Below are 21,353 nucleotides of genomic sequence, written 5' to 3'. Positions count from 1 at the left end.
CGAGCCCTGGTCGGGGAACTAAGATCCCACATGCTGCGGAGCAACTAAGCCTGCACACCACAACTAGAGAGAAGCCCACGGCCGCAACAAACACCCGATGCAGCCAAATAAATAAATAAATGTTAAAAACACAAGACAAAAAAAACCCACAAAAGCACATCTCCACCATCAGGTCCCTACATGTAACAATTTACATCATCAGCTCCGGCACAGGTAAAACCCATTACCACAGATGCTAGCTAATGCTCTAGGTATTCAGATTTGTTTTCTCAAATTTCAGTTTCTATAACTTTAAGAAAATTGATTACACTTTTCATTTTTATTTCTACTCAGATACTACTCATTTTAATTTCCAAAAATACAATAAGCACCATCACATGTCAATCACCATTCACTAGAAGGAATACATTTTAAGTAAAGAGATGAGTTGTATCCGAATACAGCTAGTTAAGAAAAAGGACATTACCAATTCTTTAGATCAACTCGGCCTAGTTATTGAAGCACTTGCAATGATTGAATTATTGAGGTTTTGAAAGGGGAAAAAAATTCAACTTCCTGGGAACACTACACTACATCTGTTGATATTATCATGACAGCATTTAGGTAGCTGTCATGGTAACCAGAATTTAGTCTTCCATTAGTGTCTTGGAACACCCAGGCGCCCCAGGGAGCAAGGAGGATGATTCAGCGGGTGGCACACTCCTGTCCTTGTGAGTCAGGAAAATACCAAAGCCCTCACTCAGCGTTGTACAGTCACCCTTATATGAGACATAAAATGCAGCCACTGTGTTATCTGTGACACTTAACACAAGAGCAGGGTGTTGGCTTCATTACATATTCCTATAAAGTGTATTTTCATTGATTCTGAAGCAAATTCTCACATTGTGCCAATGGGCAGATTTTACTTTTCTTTTTGTCTTTTAGGCAAACATATATATTTTTTTAATGACATGCTGCAGTTGTGTTGTCTGTAGTTGTTTGTTTGTTTTTGGCTGTGCCTCCCATCTTGCAGGATCTTAGTTCCCCGACCAGGGATTGAACCCGGGCCTCAGCAGTGAAAGTGCCGAGTCCTAACTGCTGGACCTCCAGGGAATTCCTTTTTTTCTTTTTTTAAATATATTTACAACATATTCTTCATTTTCATCTTTTGGGTGCAAGGTCAATAAGAGAGTAAAACAGCTCTTTTTGCTGCCTTACCAGTTTTGTTTGAAAGCAAGGGCCAAGATTGAAACTAATGGCTAAAATGAGGTATTTTTTGTCTTCATTTCCTGGAATAACATCACAGAATCTAAAATGGTCAGGACTACCAAATTCAAATCCAGAGTCGTGGTAAAGTCGCCATGCTTTGCATAGTATTCTGCAAAGTCTGTGGGACCAGAGTGAACCATCTAATGGAGCCACACTGTGCAAAATTCAAAAGATTTATTTTAACAAAAGCAATAAAAATAGGCAAATAATATGGTTACTTCGAAAAATCACCAGAAAAGTTCTTGCCACGTAGGACTTTCTCACCATTTTTTTCAGTTTGATTGACATATTCATACTATTGCACGTGTGTGTATGCCTGCACAGACCAAGAGAGGAGAGAATTTTGTATATCTAAATATATATTGGACTTCCCCGGTGGTCCAGTGGTTAAGAATCCACCTTCCAATGCAGGCGATGCAGGTTCGAGCCCTGGTCGGGGAACTAACGTCCCACATGCCACGGGGTGACTAAGCCCACACACCACAACTACTGAACCCACGTGCCACAACTAGAGAGAAGCCCGCGCGCCACAATGAAGAGCCTGTGCAGACAAATATATATATATATATAAAATCTTACTTAGGATGGAGAAAACATATATGATAGAAAGCACAAGTTATTTAATACTTGAATGGACCTAGAGATTATCATAATAAGTGAAGTTAAGTGAGAAAGAGAAAGACAAACACCATATGACATCACTTATATGTGGAATCTAAAATACGGCACAAATGAACCTATCTACAAAACAGAAACAGACTCATAGACATAGAGAACAGACTTGTGGTTGCCAAGGGGGAGGGGGGAAGGAGAGGGATGGACTGGGAGTTTGGGGTTAGTAGGTGCAAACTATTACATTTAGAATGCATAAACAACAAGGTCCTACTGTAGAGCACAGGGAACTATATCCAATCTTCTGGGATAAACCATAATGGAAAAGAATATATATATATATAAAACTGAATCACTTGGCTGTACGGCAGAAATTAACACAACACTGTAAACCAACTACACTTCAATAAAAATTTTTTAAAGACCATAATGGATAAGAATATTAAAAACAATGTATATATATGTATAAATGGATCACTTTGCTGTACAGCAGAAATTAACCCAACATTGTAAATCACCTGTACTTCAATTTAAAAAAATAATAAAATAAAATTTTAAAGTTCTTTAATAGTTAAAGAAATTGGGAGAGAAAAAGAGAAAAACTCACTTGATTTGACAGATGGTCTCGGCTCTCCGTCTGAGCATTGGCACCAAGTGTCTGAACTCTTGACCGTCTGAGTGGATCTACTAATACAATGTCCCATAGCATCACACAAATAAACCAGCTTGCTGCCTGTTCACCCAGTCTTTGATGAAGAAGATTCTCTGATGTACTGACACTCAGTTTCCTTATGGCAATCCGCATCATTCCTGTAGAGAGTCCACACACTTCTCCTTAAACAATGAGCTGAAAAGAAGGAGGTATTTTCTTAAATCACAAAGATTCCAGAGCCCTCTTCTGGAGTGGCTAACAAATTTATTTCTTCTTGTCCTAGTCAACCTGGTGGCATGAGATTGCATTACCCTCTGCCAAACTGGTTCTACTTCATTTCGGTGACCTTCGTTCTCCCGGGTGTTTGCAGTCCCTCACAGGCTGATAGGGAAGGCTAGTGCCTTGCCAGTGGGAGTCTCAAAAGAAGCTTCAGTTTGATTAAACTCTGCTCTTTGATGCTTGTTTCTTAAAGTTAGACATATAATGTTTTACATTTACATAAATTCACATTCTGTTATCAGAAATCTTTATATCCATAGTTTAGCCTGTGTGAAGTAATTATTTTTACTATGAACAAAAGTTTAGCTCTGGTAGAATAAAAAGGGAGCTGGAAACAGAGTCTATCAAAGATGATAAGGAAATGATATTGAATTCTTTACTTGACGCTTAGTAACTTTCTACACACTGGGGGAGGGGAAGGCAGTAGAAAGATTTCTTGAGGGAATTTAGGACTCCTAGATTAACATTCCAGCTCTGTTATTAATTAGCAGTGTCATTTTATACAAGTGTCATCTTGGATAATTCCTCTCACAGCCTCAGTTTCTTCCTCAGTCAACTGAGAGAGTTGGCTGGGATGATTCTAAGATCCGATTCATCCCCAATATTCCTTGATTCTCTTTATGACCTCAAGGTATTTGACAAAGAAAATCATTTCGGGGTCTTGACCTAAGTTTTAAAATAACATTACAATATAATAACATTTACTCTTCCTTTCAACCTCAAAATATTTTTCTTGTATAATGTAATCTTTAAAATACCCCTTGGATAAGAAGAGGAACTATTATTATTCCCATTTCCCAGATGGGGAAATTTGGGGAGTTCAGAGTCATTATCAACACTTGAGTCCCTTTTACTGGTCTTAAAGCGCTGTCATTGCCGATCGGAGGCTTTTCTTTTTTTTTTTTTTAATAAATTTATTTATTTATGGCTGCTTTGGGTCTTCGTTGCTGCACATGGGCTTTCTCTAGCTGCGGCGAGCGGGGGCTACTCTTCATTGCGGTATGCGGACTTATTGCGGTGGCTTCTCTTGTTGTGGAGCACGGGTTCTAGGCGCACGGGCTTCAGTAGTTGTGGCATGTGGGCTCAGTAGTTGTGGCTCACAGGCTCTAGAGCGCGGGCTCAGTAGTTGTGGCCCACGGGCTTAGTTGCTCCGTGGCATGTGGGATCTTCCCGGACCAGGACTCAAACCCATGACCCCTGCATTGGCAGGCGGATTCTTAACCACGGAGCCATCAGAAAAGCCCGGAGGCATATTTTTTGAGCATGGCTCTCACTAGTCACCAGGTGAAGGTGAGAATAAATAGTTCAGCTCCTGGCCCATCACTGCAAAGCCAAGGAGTCGGTATTTAAATCCCTGTCTTGTACTTGCTCTAGTTGCATCCAGGGAAGAAAAATACAAGGAAATGCCAGGCTTTCAGGAAGTGGTTACAAAATAAAGGATGCTACTCCAAGTTAAATTAAATTAAATAACATCTAAGTCATTTAAAGATCTACTTGGAATGGTGACCCTGTGGAACCACCATGGCTTCACAGTGACTCACACTGAGACATGTTCCTGGTGTTATTATAATATATATAACATGATATTTGAAAATGTGTAGAATGCAGTATTAAAATGAGAACTGGGTTTAGCAAAGGAAAAGAGCCTTTGTATCATGATAACATGAACTTTCATTTCCCTGGTATAGCAAAGAAAATGTATCATTTATCTTTCCTACTCTTCCCGGTTTCCCCTTCATTCACTGTTCAGATCCTGAGTCTGAAATGACTTAGAAGGGGAGGAATTCACAGTGTTGCAGACAGAAGGCCTTTCTCTGGGCAGTGCTTGTAAGTCTTCTTTGTAAGTAGGGATAACAAAGACCTCCAAGATATGAACAGACAAAGGACATAAGTAAACAATTCACAAAAGAGGAAATTCAGCTGTTTGACAAACAGTGGGAAAAGATTCCATCTCACTAGTAATCAAAGATATGCAAATTAAAACACTAATGAGAGAGCATTTAGCGAAGCATTTGGTTGTTTGTTGTTTATGATAATACTCACACTGGCATCAGTGTGAAAGATGCTTTCTGGCCCATGGCTAGTAGCAGTGGAAACAGATTTAACTCGGTTAAAAAGAAAATTGGCAGTGATGCAAATCAAAATTAAAGCATTAAAATATTTTATGATTTTTGAACTAGTAATTTCACTCTTGGGAATCCATTCTAAGAAAGTCCAAATATGGAAACCATTTTGTCTATAGCAATGCGTTCATTGTAAGGCTGTTTGTTAAACCAAGAAGGAGACACTAAATAAATGTCCAATGATAGGTTAATTAGGTATGACTTGTCCTGACTAAAATATTGTGAAGCAATTAGAATTGTTTCTAATCACATAGGAAAATACATATGTTATCATGTAATGTGAGAAATTAGGTCATAAAAACCATGAAAACAAATAGCTTTTTCTTAAAGATGAAAAAAAATTATTTCTAGAAAACAATAAAAGAAATCACTAATGTTAAAAGGAGTTGTCTTCAGATTAGTAACTCTTCTTTTTACTTTTCTGTATTTTCAATCATTTCATATGGATCACTTAGGACTTTTTATAATGATAAAAGCATTTTTTAAAAAAAGATGAAAGCTTGGGACTTCCCTGGCAGTCCAGTGGTTAAGACTCCGGGCTTCCAATGCAGTGGGCGTGGGTTTGATCCCTGGCTGGGGAACTAAGATCCCACACGCTGTGTGGCACGGCCAAAAAAGAAAAAAAAAAAAAAGATAAAAGCTTAACATTTTTCATCATATAGTCCCCTTTAAAATATATTGTCTGAAAGAAAAACTGAATTCCCTGGATCCATCTCCCATAACTATTACTTCTTTCTTTTTGATTTCTATACTATCCTAACCTATATTAAATAGATAGTTAATTGATCTACTAACCAAAACAAAAAGAAATGTTTCCTTAGAAGTTTTGTATGAATGCGCCCTAAAACACAGCTTTGTTTTGGTTCTTTCCAGTTTACTTTGAACTCTAAAATTCTCATCTCCCTCAAAGCTAGAACTTCTTTTTAAATTTTAATTGTGACCAATTGTGTTATTTTTCAAAAAGAAAAAAAGGGAAATGGTAAAAACAATGATAAAAGATGGTACTATTTAGTCTTCAAAAAAGAACAGCATGGCCTTTATCAGAGGCCTATCCAGTACTTAGAAACAAAGAACCCGGAGGAGGAGAAAATGACAGATATTCAGTGGGAGGGGGAAAGTCCCTCCACGTAAGGCCTGTCAAGGAATAGAATTGTACCATGATTTTTTTCTTAACATCTTTTTTGGAGTATAATTGCTTTGCAATGTTGTGTTAGTTTCTGCTGTATAACAAAGTGAATCAGCTCTACGTATACATATAGCCCCGTATCCCCTCCTTCTTGTTTCTCCCTCCCATCTTCCCTATCCCACCGTGTACCATGATTTTGGATGATAGCACATCACGGATATATTTGCGTGAGACTGTGTAGTGTTGGCTTGGATTTTTGTGATGCCACCTAAAATCGAAACCAAGTAGATATACTAGCTGCACAGATTTTGAAAGACCAACAAAGAAGTATCAGCCAGACAGAGAACTGGCTCACAGGTTGCATCAGCCGTTCCTGCAAGTTCCTTTCCTCCTCCTTTTTTTTTTTTTTTTTTCCTCCTCCTTTTTCTTAAAGTACCCTTTCTGAATTTGTAACTTCTGTTAGGAAAAATGCAACATCTTTTGGGCCCTGAATGTGATTAATTCTACTTAAGTATCCACAACCTCTCCACTCTGTCAGCTTTCCTTTACTATGTGATTCTGGAAACAAAAAAAAGAAATGGTGCAGATTGTTTCCTTCTATAATTTGACACTAATAAGTTAAGGATGAATGACGGGCCCCCTTTTATGATGGTTGTGTGAGCCCCCAGTGGGCCAGACGTCGCAACGCAATCCGTTATTTATCCTCTTCTCCTGGGGCTTATCATTTTTCTTACATTACACGTTGAGAGCTCACAGCCCTTTTAATGCTCACGCCCTTGTGTACATTCCATTCATCGTGCTCAGCCATTATGGATTATTGCCATCTGGTGGAAAAACAGGGTTGGCTACCAGATGGTAGTTTTGAAATTTCCGGAAGTAAAGTAGTTTTCATCGGGAGAAAAATGCATTCATTTCTCTCATGCATATCCTGGGGTTCTAAAACAACAAGCGATTGACACGTATACACCGCTATATTTATTTACTTATTCATTTAAGAGATTTTTTGATGTGGACCATTTTTAAAGTCTTTACTGAATTTGTTACAATACTGCTTCTGTTCCATTTTGGTTTTTTGGCCCCGAGGCATGTGGGATCCCACCTCCCCGACCAAGTATCAAACCCACACCCCCTGCACTGGAAGGCAAAGTCTTAACCACTGGACCAGATGGATAACTGATAGGGACCTACTGTATAGCACAGAAAATTCTGCGTAATATTATGTAGCAACATAAATGGGAAAAGAATTTGAAAAAGAATAGATACATGTATAGGTATAACTGAATCCCTTTGCTATACAACTGAAACTAACGCAATATTGGTAATCAACTCTACTCCAATATAAGGTAAAAAGTTAAAAAAAATAATAAAATGACAAGCACTTTTCTATTCCATTTCACTTGGTGAGGGGTGGTGGAGTAAGCCACAAGTTCAGCTACTCAAGAGATGAAAGTGTTGATTTTCCATAACGATCACAAGAACAGTGCTTGTGAAAAATCCGCACCACATTTTTAAGTAACCTTGTGACTGTAAGACAGAAAAATGACAAAACAAAACAGCTAAACTGTCTCAATTGCCTTTCCCTTCACCAGGGAGAAATACAGTATTAGATGGCTTCCACTTCCAAGTTCTGTAATAGCACACTTGAGTCACTGAGCAATCTTCAGATGCATTAGTTCTTAACGTGAAATTTATTCACAGGCAAAATTCAACATAGTCTTCAAAGTGACAGGATGAATATAATCCCAAAAGAATGAGGCGTTTCTTTTTCCCAAGTTGTCATAAAATTTACTAACACAATTATAATTTCTAAAAATCTAAATTCAACAAGATGTCAGGCCCGAGCACCTCAAAACCGTCAACAGTATAAAAGACAAAAGCGGCAGGGGGATGGTTTCAGAGAAAAAGAGCTTAGTGAGACAGACGTAATCGCCAAAGGCAGTGAATGCTTCTTGATTGGACTGTGATTCTGGAAAAAGGAAGCGTAATTAGAGAAATTTGAATACGAACTATATCGGAGCCAATATTATTGTATCAGTGTTAAATTTCTTAGGGAGGATAGTGCTACCGTTATGTAAGAGAATGTCCTTTTCTTGAATGGTGCAGGATAAATATTTAGGTGTAACACTTACTTTTAATTGGTTGAAAAATAGAGAGACATGGAGTATACACGGCAAAATACTAATCATTTGTGACCCTAGATGAAGGGCTCTGGACTCCGTTGTTCAAGGTTTTCAAATTTTCCATAGGTTCACATTTTTAAAAATAAAAAATTGGCACCAAAAAAACTGAAGAGACCAGTCTTTAAAAAAACTTTACAGGGAGCTTCTTTGTCAGCCCATGATACAGAATGTCCCCGATACGGTAGATAATTGAATGAGTGTATCAGTCTAATTACAGGCCTGTTTTTCTTGTTCTTTTGGTTTTGCTTTGTTTTTTTTCTTTTTCTTTTTTAGGTGGCTATGCCGCGTAGGATCTTAGTTCCCCGACCAGGGATCAAACCCGGGCCCTTAGCAGTGAAAGCACCGAGTCCTAGAGTCCTAACCACTGGACCACCAGGGAATTCCCTGGGCCTGTTTGTCTCGTTACTAGATATCACACCATGAGTAAGGTCACTTAGTGGGAACAAAAAACATCAAGTGGTTTATGCTTCCAGCCGTGATGGAATAGGAATTGGATTTACCCTCTTACCTTAACGAAGAAACTGGACAAAATATATGAAACACTGGTTCACAGATGTTGGCCCACAAGAATCTTAAGACAATGTTCCTGGGACTTCCCTGGCAGTCCCGTGGTTAGGATTTCACTGCCGGGGCCCGGGGTTCCATCCCCGGTCTGGGAACTAAGATCCTGCAAGCCAGGCAGTGTGGCCAAAAAAAAAAAAAAAAAAAAAAAGACAGTGTTTCCTCAGAGAAGGAAACACGTGAGGGGAGCTCTACCATCGTCCCAGCTCACTGTCTGCACTTTCCAGGCTGTAGCTCAAGGAGGAGAAACACAAATGTTGCCCAAGGGATTCTTTGAGTCCAGGAAACAGAGTTGAAAATGATAGAACTGAGATGAAAGTGGTTAGAATTTGCAGGGAGGAGTACTGGAGAGCAAAGAAGACTACAAAAGAGAGCTTTTGGGAATTGCAGAGGCTTCCCCTCAGGTCTTCATGTGTGTGATCAGAACATTGGTGTGAGGAAACGGCCTGAGGCTAGAGAAAGTTGAGCACACTCAAAGGTGCGAACGTGCGTTCCATCAATGTCTGGCCTGAGTGAAGTGGCAGCTTGCCCTGTCTCCTGTTGCTGAGGGCCCTTCCCCTCTACCGTCGCCCACCTCCTCTCCCCCCTCCAGTCAGTAGCTCTTCTTGCCTGTTCACTCGATGCCAGCCCCTGGACGCCAGCTGCTGTAACGGACTACTGTGCTTTCCAAGGGACTGTACGGTAAGGTTAAAGATGTTGTCTTTATTTTTGTGTTTGTTTGTTTTTTATGTTCTATTTGTGTGAAAAGTATTACAAACCTATTACACTACAGCACTACAGAGCCGACTGTGTTAGGTGGGTACCGAGGCTAACTTTGTTGGACTTACGAACACGTTCTCGGATCAGAACTCGTTCAAATATAGGGGACTTACTGTAGCGTTCCCTGTGCTATACAGTGGGTCCTAGTTGATTATCCATTTTATATATAGTAGTGTGTACATGTTAATCCCAAACTCCTAATTTATCCCTGCCCCACTTCCCCTTTGGTAACCAAGCATAAGTTTGTTTCTATAGTTTGTGAGACTATTTCTCCGTTGTAAATAAGTTCATTTGTATCCTTTTTTTAGATTCCACATATAAGTGATATCATATGATATTTGTCCTTGTCTGACTTCCTTCACTTAATATGATAATCTCTAGGTGCATCCATGTTGCTGCAAATGAAGAGTTTTTAATTAAAATGCAGATACTCCAGAGAGAGAGAGAGAGAGGGCGCATAACAAAAAGTAATGTTTGTAGAAGACTTTGTTTTAAATTTGACTGCTTTGGAGAATTAGAAAAGATATTAGTTGTCTTGGAAAGATACAGGGTGGGAGGAGATTACAATTTACAAAATAGCAGGTATGATGTAAGATACATATTATAGGGCTTCCCCGGTGGCGCAGTGGTTGAGAATCCGCCTGCCAATGCAGGGGACATGGGTTCGATCCCTGGCCTGGGAAGATCCCACACGCCGCGGAGCAACTAAGCTCGTGTGCCACAACTACTGAGCCTGCGTTCTAGAGCCCGCGAGCCACAACTACTGAGCCCGCGTGCTGCAACTACTGAAACCCGTGTGCCTAGAGCCTGTGCTCCACAATGAGGGAAGCCACTGCAATGAGAAGCCCGTGCACCGCAACGAAGAGTAGCCCCCGCTCGCCGCAACTAGAGAAAGCCTGTGCACAGCAATGAAGACGCAACACAGCCAAAAATAAATAAATAAATAAAAATTAAAAAAAACACATATTATACACTTTGTGATATATAATATGTGATATATAATACACTCTGAGTGGTGTGATGATAGGTGATTATTACTTACTTGCTACACATATTTTGTTTCTTTTACAGTTAACATGTCCTATTTATGTCAGTTATTTTTCAGGTAAATTTTGTTTTGTTTTGTGGCCATGCTGTGCAGCATGTGGGATCTTAGTTCCCCCACCAGGGATTGAACCCTCGCCCCCTGCAGTGGAAGCACAAGGTCTTAACCACTGGACCGCCAGAGAAGTCCCAGTAATTTTTTTTTAAATTTATTTTTGGCTGCGTTGGGTCTTTCTTGCTGCGCACAGGCTTTCTCTAGTTGCGGCGAGCGGGGGCTACTCTTTGTTGCAGTGCGCAGAGTTCTCATTACGGTGGCTTTTCTTGTTGTGGAGCACGGGCTGTAGGCGCACGGGCTTCAGTAGTTGTGGCACGTGGGCTCAGTAGTTGTGGCCCACAGGCTTAGTTGCTCCGTGGCATGTGGGATCTTCCTGGACCAGGGATCGAACCTGTGTCCCCCTGCATTGGCAGGCGGATTCTTAACCACTGCGCTACCAGGGAAGTTCTCCCGGTAAATTTTTTATTCAGGGAAAAAAAGAAAGCACTGAGGCCTCAAGTAGGTTTAAGCTCAAACTACACAGTGTGCTAGAGGTCTGGGAAGGGAGATGTGGGGGGATTTTACCATATGAGAACATGTGTGGTCCAGGAAGGACACATGATGGAATCTCAGAGGTCTAACTCCCGACAAATCTAATGTCAAACTTTAGCATCTATTTCCACTGAGTGTCCATTGCACCTCCATAGGCTCTAAAGCACTGCTAGAGACGGTGGTGTGACTTTGATTTGAGTCAGGGAAGTGTTTCACCACATGAAGAAGCAAATGATGAGGCTGTTCGCTTGGAGTTTGCGGCTGCAGTCTGCTCAGCGTGAGCTGTAAATACACAAGCCGTTTTTCAAAATCTGTGACACACTGAAAATATCTCATGTTCAACAAAAGCAACAAACTAAATGCACAGACATATGCCAGCCGTCTGCCACCCTCCTCAGTAGGAGGGCTTGAGAGATACGCTTCTAACTAAACTACTCTGTTTGAGAATCGCCTCAGTCTCATGGCTGAGAATTTTGCTAATGACACACTTGACTCAAAGACATGTAATAAAAAAAAAAAAAAAAAAAAGACATGTAATATCAGCACTTCAGAATAGAGGAATGTTTAAGTGATAGCCCATTTTTGCAGGTAACAGCTTATAAAATACTGTGAAATAAACAGCGAAGATTGTTCTCTGTTTGGGTGTAATTATATACAGTTTTCCATTCCTTTCACCAAGCATATGTTGAGCACCTGTTGTGTTAAATTCCAAGCTACAAAGATGAATTAGCACCGATCTGTGCACACAGGGCTTGGGGTTCATTGAGGGGACCAGCCTGCATGGTGTGTGAATGATGTCGTGGAGCACAGAGGAAGGAGGCTCGTGCAGGCGTCAGGGCACTCGGAAGGTTTGGGAGGAGCTAATGCCAGAACTGAGTCTTGCCAGGCAGACAGGGTGGAAAGGAAGGACATTTCAAGCGGACATAAAAGTGCACAGACATTCAAGAGCCCAGAGTGTTATCTTTTATTTTTTACTCGTTTGGGCTGCACTACACAGCATGTGGGATCTCAGTTCCCTGACCAGGGATTGAACCTGTGCCCCCTGAAGTGGAAGTGTGGAGTCTTAACCACTGGACCACCGGGGAAGCCCCAAGAGCCCAGAGTTTTTAGAAGCTGCAAATAGTTCCAAAAGGTTCAACTGGATTTCTACTTCTGGCCAAGATGGAGTGACAGCGACTGGCTTTACCCTCCTCCCTCTGAAACAATTTCCAAAGGAGGAAAAATGCAGAAAACAAGGGTTTTCAGACACTGCATACCAGACAGCAGAGGACAATGGTCCCTGAGGGGGGGAGACAAATGAGATGAGCGCCGTGATTGTCTCAGCTTCCTGCCCGGAGAGTCTCCAGGGGGCACCTTAGAGAACGGGAGCCAGCATGGAGCCTGGGTGTCTGGGGAGGCCCTGGCATGGAGATCTCAGGCAGCATCACAGGGCGGGGAGCACGGCCCAGGGACAGAGCCCCAGAGACCTGCACAGGGTCCCCGGAAGTCTTCGGGTGAGTACTGATCTGCACCTGAGTGTGGGGAGGCTACTCAAGGGTAGGGTCAGAGGGAATAATCTTGGAAGGAGGAACCTTGAAATTCACAGGGCATCAGGTAGAGTATGCATAAGAGCATTGCCTCAGTGGAACGGCAGAATGAGCTCCAGAATAAAGGCTGTTCTCATCCTGCCTGACAAAGTTTAAGAGAAGCGTTGAAACGATTGAACTGTTTCCAAGTCATTTAACTGCTTCCCAGAATAAAGCTCAAGAAGACATTTACGGGAATAGAAAGATATCCGGCACCTAAGAAGGTAAAATTCACAACATCTGGCATCCAGTGGAAAATGACCAGGCATGGAAACAAGCGGGAAAGTACAATGAATAATGAGGAGAAAAAGCAATCCATAGAAGCAGACCCAGAGATGACAGAGACGTCAAATTAGACAAAGATAGAATTAGTGCACAAAGACATTAAAACAGTTGTTATATTAATAATTATATATGGTTATATATTCCATACACTTAAGAATCTAAACAAAAGATTAAGCTCATTAAGTAGAGAAATGGAATAAAGTAAAAAACCAAGCAACTTCCAGACACAAAAAATATTATATCTCCAGTGAAAAATATACTGGATGGGATTAGTAGCAGATTAAGACACAAGTGAAGAAAAGAGTAGAAATGCATAGTAATAGAAACTTTCCAGAATGAAACACAGAGAAAAAAGGTTGAACACAAAATGAGCAGAGCATCAGTGAACTACAGCACAGCTTCAAATTATGTACATTGTAACCCTGTATGTGAGGCCAAAGTTGATTGATTGATGGGCGGATACCTTGGCCCTGGCCAGGCCAATGACTTTCTTCTTTGGGATTTTGAACTGAAGACCCAGAAAGAATCAGGTCAGTCTTGCTCTGTATGACTGAAGCAGGCAAAATGGAAATCTTCGCTGTTTCCCACCAGGTAGATGGAGAAGCAGAAGAATCTAGTCTGCATCAAGGGGAGCTATGAAACAGATAAATGGGGGAATGTAGAGGTATAATTTGGAGAGAGAAATCATCAGGATTTTAGGTCCTGGTTCCAGGTCTTTCTGATCCTAGCTGTACTGCTATCCTGTTCAGATTCTCCTGAGATTCCATGAAATATGGTAGGTTTCTTTTTGTTGTTGTTGTTTGTTTGTTTGTTTTTGGTCACCTATAATGAAAAAGGCCTCAGGAATTCCCTGGTGGTCCAGTGGTTAGGACTCCACACTTCTACTGCAGGGACATGGGTTCAATCCTTGGTCAGGGAACTAAGGTCCCACAAGCCGTGCAGTGCTGCCAAGGAGGAAAAAAGAGATCCCACAAGACGTGCAGTGTGGCCAAGGGGGGAAAAAAAGGCCTTAAATTATATAGAGATAATGCATTTGATTTTGGACATATTAAGATGTTCTTTGGTTTCTGACACAGGTTTGGAGCATCTATGGGCTATCGACATGGAAATGTCCACTAGGCAGGTGAATAGACTTATCTGAAGCTCAGAGAAGAAGTGCGTGCCTGAAATTTACACATTTATGTATTGCTGTTGTGACTTACATTTCTATCAGTCTATAGAATAAATAGACAACCTAACTCCAAGGGAGGACGTGAAATTGACGATGGAGAACATTAGAGGGAGGCACAATAAAACCAAGGACAGAACCTGGAGAACAACCACATTAAAGAGACAAAAAGGGCCTCCGGGGAATGACTGAGAAGGAACATTTTCCAAGGCAGGATGGAAACATGAAGAAAGGGGAAACCAGCGACACTATCGAATTCCTGAAGGACCTGAGACATTCCTGACCCTCGACTGGCAACCACCAACTTCCTATATTTCTAACCTAACTTCCTTTTTTCTGCCCGTATTGACTGCACCTGAGTCCCTATATCCCTGTTTCTGACCTCAACATGCTAACTTAACCATAGTTATTCATCCCTTTTTAGGAGAGTTTGATTTTGACATTCTCCACCTTACAGTACTCTACAATACCTGACAAGGATCAAAGACCCATCAAAGCAGATCCACAGAGAAGATCTGAGCCCTTCTCCCCCAAAGACAATTGTACACCAATTCACCTGGGGGAGGCAAGGAAGGAGCTGGAGGGGCACGTACGGTTTTCCAAGAGGAAATCAGGCCTCATCGATCTAATAAAGCTCTTGTAGGAGGTGCATGTGCGTATGGACAAAAGCTCATGAATGGCATCCATTAAGATTTTCAAAAAGCCTTTCACAAAGTTCCACACAAAAGGCTATTTTAAAAATTGAGTCATCGTGGTATAATGGAGACTGGGGTGACGCAGAGGGAAGTTGCCTAGAGATGAGAAACAATGGTTTAGGATTTAGGGCACTTCTTTGGGGAAGAAGTGTAAACATTGGCATTCTCCTATGATTAGTCTCGCTTAATGCTTTTGTGAATTATTTGGAGCCGTGATTACGAGAAGCCTAAGTATATAGGAATAACCTGAAGTTAACGTGGAAATGTTGAACTGGTCTTCATATGGGCAAAAATAAAGTCTTGAACTTGGGGAACAGCAACCTCAAGGATACTTAAAAGATTCGTTTACTCATTCATTCATTAAACACTTACTGAGGATCTGCTATGTGGCCAGCTATTGCGCTACAAGTTGGACAGGAAATAATAATTAAGAAGGCATTTCTCCCCGCTCTTAGGGAACTTAAATGGAACAAGAAGACATTTCCTGTATCCTGAGAAAAGTAAATTTAAGGTGAATAAAGGAAACGGTTCACACAATAGGAAAAACATGGAGCTTGATTTTCTAAGCATTATGCTGATAAGGTTGAACATTTTCAATATACTCTAAGTATTTAGATAATTCCACAAAAGGTACTGCTATGATGGTTTTATTAAGGGAAGATAGAGTATTTGGGACCCCCTCCATGTTATTGATGGGGTCCCAAATGGTTCTAACATATGTTAGAACCATTTTTCTATTGCTGTTGTAAGCGATGAAAACCCAATTCAAAACTAACTTCAAAAGTTAAGCCTGGGGTTTCCCTGGTGGCGCAGTGGTTGAGAGTCCGCCTGCCGATGCAGGGGACACGTGTTCGTGTCTCAGTCTGGGAAGATCCCACATGCTGCGGAGCCTGGGCGTCCGGAGCCTGTGCTCCGCAATGGGAGAGGCCACAACGGTGAGAGGCCCGCGTACCGCAAAAAAAAAAAAAAAAAAAAAAAAAGTTAAGCCTGACTCCAGGCAAAGCTGGGTCCGGAGGGGCGGAGATGTTAGAGGATTTGGTGTGTTTCACGCACCCTGCTCCTCTCAGCTCTGGAGCAAAGGAGTCTTATATAGAGACACAGAAGACAGAAGAATTCCAGTTTTCCATGTTTCACAGCACCTGTGATCTTAGGAGACCCTGTTTCTCCCAGCACCCCTGTCAGTTCCTGGAAAAGGCTCTGAAAGGCTCATCCTTGAATCACTCCCTCCGGCCACAAAGTTGCCCACCCCCCAAAGAGCCGGGGTGAGGGGAGCTTTCGGTCTCCAGAGCCACACAGACTGAGGAAGAGGAAGAGGTCTTTTCCTAAATAGACAGTAAGCAGACAAAAATAACAGCGCAACTCGTTACTTCCTCTCCACAAGGTCATCATAGGCTGATTCTGGTCGCGGTAGGAGCCTCTGAAATAATCCCCCTCTGATCCCCGCCTCCCTTCCACGTGGGCTAGACTTAGTGACTCACTTCTAGAGAAGACAGCATGGCAGAGGCGATGGCCTCGATGCAGAGATTAGGTGACAAAGGACCGCAGGTTCCATCTTGGACGCTCTCTTTCCAGCTCTCTCTTGCCCGGTTCACTTGGGGAAGCCGGCGACTATGTTGTGAGTCAGCCCCACGGAGAGGCCCAGGTGAGAGAGCTTGGAAGCCGATTTCCTGAGACTGATAATAGCCAGGTGTGTGAGCTTGGAAGTGGCTCCTCCCCCCCACCCCCCACCCCTGCCCAGGTCCAGTCTTTAGATGAGACCCCAGACCTGGCCGTCAGCTCACCTGCAACTTCATGCAACCCAGCTCAGCTGTGCCCAGATTCCTGACCCACAAAAACGGAAAGATCGACGTTTTAATCTACAAGCCACTGAATCTGGGGGCAATTTGTTAAACAGCAATAGATAACTAATACACTGGGGTTGGTGCAATGAGATAATATTTATGTTCTTATGACCAAAAGTAGGTAAATACATACAGGATCAGACAAAAGAATCTGTTAAGATGTCATATGTGATTTCTGCCGTATGTGAAGAAGAATGGATATATGTACAACTGAATCACTATGCTGTACACCTGAAACAAACACAACATTGTAAATAAAATATGCTCCAATATAGAATAAAAATTAAATTAAAAATAAAACATTTTAGCTAACCGATGGGGAAAAGAAAGCTCTTTGGGGTTCTTATTAATTCTTAAGAGCCTAAATGGGTCCCAGCATAGAGTAATGCCATTCCCTTTGGCCTGGGAATGTTCACGTAGCCCAGGTCTGTCCAGTGGATGGAAGAGAAAGTCTGCTGGGAAGCTTCTGGGAGAAGTTTTTCCACTCTTAAAAGAGAGTCACAGGAAGACACTGTCTTCTTCCTCTGGATATTAATGTGTCTGAAGATGATGCTGAGATCTTCCTCTCGGTCTGTCGAGCAGAAGAAACACACCGCTGAAGATGGGGTGTTGTTTCCAAACTTCATCACTGCAGTGATTCAGTGAACATCTTTCTACATAATATATCTTTGCACATTGGTGTATTTTGGTAGAATAAATTCTTAGAACTGGAAGTTCTGGAGACTAGGACATAGACATATAGATTTTTAATAGGTGTCGATTTTTGATAAGTTGTCTTGAAAAAGTTTGTATCAATAAAAACTTCCAGCAATATTTATTTAACATTTATATAAAGCTTGCTGTATGTTTACTAGGCAAGTGTCCTAAGGTTTTCCCAAATATCAACTCACTAATATATGTGAGTGCCTATTTCTCTATACTTTTGCTAACTTATTTTTCATCCATGCTCATCTGATAAGCAGAAAACATCTTCCTATTGCAAAAAGCTGCATTTCTTTGCAACTTGCAATTAGTATGGTTGAACATTTAAAAATGTTATCTTTGAATGGTCTATTCATGTCCTTGGTCCATTTTCTTTTCTTTTTTTTTAAAATATTTAATTATCTATTTACTTATTTGGTTGCACCGGGTCTTAGTTATGGCATGTTACCTCATTTTTTTAAATTATTATTAATTTATTTTGGGGCTGCATTGGATCTTCGTTGTTGCATGCGGGCTTTCTCTAGTTGCGGCGAGCAGGGGCTACTCTTCGTTGCGGTGCGCGGGGTTCTCATTGCGGTGGCTTCTCTTGTTGCAGAGCACGGGCTCTAGGTGCGCGGGCTTCAGTAGCTGTGGCTCACGGGTTCTAGAGTGCAGGCTCAGTAGTTGTGGTGCACGGGCTTAGTTGCTCTGCAGCATGTGGGATCTGCCTGGACCAGGGCTCGAACCCATGTCCCCTGCATTGGCAGGTGGATTCTTAACCACTGCGCCACCAGGGAAGTCTGTGGCATGTGGACTCTTAGTTGCAGCATGCATGTGGGATCTACTTCCCTGACCAGGGATCGAACCAGGGCCCCCTGCATTGGGAGTGCAGTCTTAACCACTGCACCACCGGGGAAGTCCCCTCCTTGGTCCATTTTCTTCCTGGGTTTTCATCGTTCTTTTTCTTGTTAATTTCTAAGAGCTCTGTGTATATTAGGGATATTAGCCCTTTAATGTCATATGTGACAAAGTTCAGTAATCACTTATTCACAACTCCAATAGCTAAGAGGCTCTGAAAATTAAGTTTTTTGTGAGTTTGGTGCAACTCTTTTGATAATAAAACATGACTTCAACTGACATGACACTTTTCAGCCTTTGCATATTCCGCTAATGTGAATAGTGGTACATTTTGCTGAAGAGAAAAATCACGTTTGATTCCACGGTACTGGCCTAGACCTCACTGGAGCTGTTATATATATACTATGTATTATCTTTTCTAAATTCTGAGGAACTCAAAATTCCGTAAAACATTTGTCCCCAAGGATTTCAAGTGAGCAATTGCGGACTTTACGCACACGATGCCTGGGGTTTTTTCAGTTCACTTTGGACGCATTGAATTGCACGTGCCTGTGGGGTCTTTAAGTGCAAATGGCCTGTGAGCATTCGGATACATGAGTTAGGAATTTATGGGAGCGATTAGGCTTGGAAAAGCAGATTTTGGATTTATCAGCATATAGATAATATTTAAAGTCATGAGGGTACGTGTCAGAAGGCATGTTCTGCCAGAAGAGTGATGGGAACATCTAAATCCGAGGGATGGATGGAGTTCTTGGGGGAAAGGGACAGAGGGAAGAGTGGCAAAGAAAGTGTGAACTGGACAGGGCAGAGGTGCCCTCGTTCTGGGCTGGGCCCAAGGCTGCAGCCGTGAAGACACGGCAGTGGAGCTGCCAGCCGCAGAGTTCTCAATGGAGCGATTGTTAGACGGCAGAGTGAAAACAGACCCTGGAGTGTGTGGCGGGCAGAGTAGCAAGGCTCTCTGATGGTTGCCTCTGTGTCCAGGCTCAGGAAGCAGGACCTCAACATTCCTGAATAACCAAGCATCCTTCCATCAGGCTTCCGAAGCAGGGGTCTCCAGCCCTCCTTCCTCTCCTGTGAAAGTCCTCTTAAAGGGTCTGCAGCAGAAACGCGGATGGACCTAGAGATGATCATACTGAGTGAAGTAAGTCAGACAGAGACAAACGTCATATGACGTCACCTATATGTGGAGTCTAAAATATGACACAAACGAACCTATCTATGAAATGGAAACAGACGCACAGACATAGAGCACAGACTGGTGGTTGCCAAGGGGGAGGGGGGTGGGGGAGGGATGGAGTGGGAGTTTGGGATGAGCAGATGCAAACTATTATAGAGAGAGAATGGATAAGCAACAAGGTCCTCCTGTAGAGCACAGGGAATTGTATTCAATACCCTGTGATAAACCACAATGGCAAAGAATATATATATGTATAATGGGGTCACTTTGCTGTACAGCAGAAATTAACACAACACTGTAAATCAGCTATACTTCAATTACATAAATTAAAAAAAGAAGGGGTCTGCAGCAGTGTCCCAGCCCCGTCAGACCTCTGTGGGCCCCGCTGTCCAGCAGGCGGCTTGGACCTTGGGGTGAGCAGGTAGTTCCAGCGGTGGGTGCGGGGAGGAGCTGGCCCTCATCACCCCCGCACGGGGCCGGGGGGACCAGAGAGAGGGCCCCGCCTCTTCCTGTTTATTCCTGCAGAGGGGCCACCTCGGGACCCCTGACAGGGGCGTTTAGAAAGTCGTTGCCAGTGGGCAGCCGCCTTGCAAAGAGGGGACTGCTGAGAGGCCTCAGGTCTGCCCCCAACCGGCCTGCTGCAAAATTTTTCCAGCTGGTTTTCTATCAGAAGAAAAATCCGTTTTTCATTTTCAGTTGAATGTTCTCGGGCTTAAAATGTGTGCCTTTTGTTCATTCTAGTTCGCCTACATTTGCATAAAACAAAAGTTCATTTCCAGAGCAGTATGCAGGGCGGCTGTGCACAATGCCAGTTATTGTATAGAAAAGCTGATACCTAACTTTTGATTCGGCAAGAAAAGAAAATATCTAAGATGGTAACGTGGGTGTTTCCTGGAGCTCATACTAGTGATGTCTGTCTCTCAGGAAACAATGGGCACTTATTTGGGATTTCTCAGATTTAGTTACAGTATTCTGATTTTTCATTTCCAGTGGCTCTTGACTGTTAAGTGGGTGAAAAAAATGGTTAATTTCTTGAATATTTTAAATAGCTGTCCTCAGTTCTGATTTTTACCTACAGTGGAAACATCTGAAAGTTTATAATGTTAATAACATCATTCCATCAAGCTAATATGGACTGAAGAACATTAAATATTTTGGTGTAGATCATGACACAAATACTTCCAGTCCTGAGCTAATTTCTGTGTACACACACACACACAAAAACCCCCAAAGCAAACACTTTTCTTCCAACACACTTAAAAAAGCTTAAGTTGGTAAATTTTATGTGTATTTTAGCACAATTAAAAAAAATCCACTTCTCTTCTAAATCTTCAAAATTTGGAAGCATTCATTTAATGAAGAAAGAAGTACTTTCTGGGAATTCCCTGGCGGTCCAGTGGTTAGGACTCGGTGCTTTCACTGCTGAGGCCCGGGTTCAATCCCTGGTTGGGGAACTGAGATCCCGCAAGAAGCACTGTGTAGCCAAAAAAAAAAAAAAGAAAGTGCTTTCGAGAACTGCTTACTTCAGCTTGAGAGACCTGTGGATTTATTTCCACATAAAGTCAGTGATTATGAAGGCTTAATTTCTTTCTTTCTTTTGCAGCATGCAAACTCTTAGTTGCGGCATGCACGTGGGATCTAGTTCCCCAACCAGGGACCAAACCTGGGCCCCCTGCCTTGGGGGCAGAGTCTTAACCACTGCACTACCATGAAGTCCCTGAAGACTTAATTTAAGATAAACAAACCTTTCAGATGTGATCTACATATATATATATTTTTGAACTCAGAGGACATTTAATTAAAAGTAGGCAACAGCTCCAGGAATTTGTGTGTTATCCTTGTGCAGGGGCGATGTTACTTAATCTTTGTTGTTTTGTTCCAATTTTTAGCATGTGTACTGCTGAAGCGAGCAC

General features: G+C 42.0%; 1 pseudogene; it reads right to left on the bottom strand.

Moving 5' to 3' along the window:
• Window positions 1-21,240: 21,240 nt before the first annotated feature.
• LOC136119517 (U6 spliceosomal RNA) lies at window positions 21,241-21,353 on the bottom strand (annotated as a pseudogene).

Source organism: Phocoena phocoena, chromosome 2, assembly GCF_963924675.1.
Source record: "Phocoena phocoena chromosome 2, mPhoPho1.1, whole genome shotgun sequence".
Taxonomy (NCBI): domain Eukaryota; kingdom Metazoa; phylum Chordata; class Mammalia; order Artiodactyla; family Phocoenidae; genus Phocoena; species Phocoena phocoena.
This window is presented reverse-complemented; position numbering and strand designations above follow the sequence as displayed.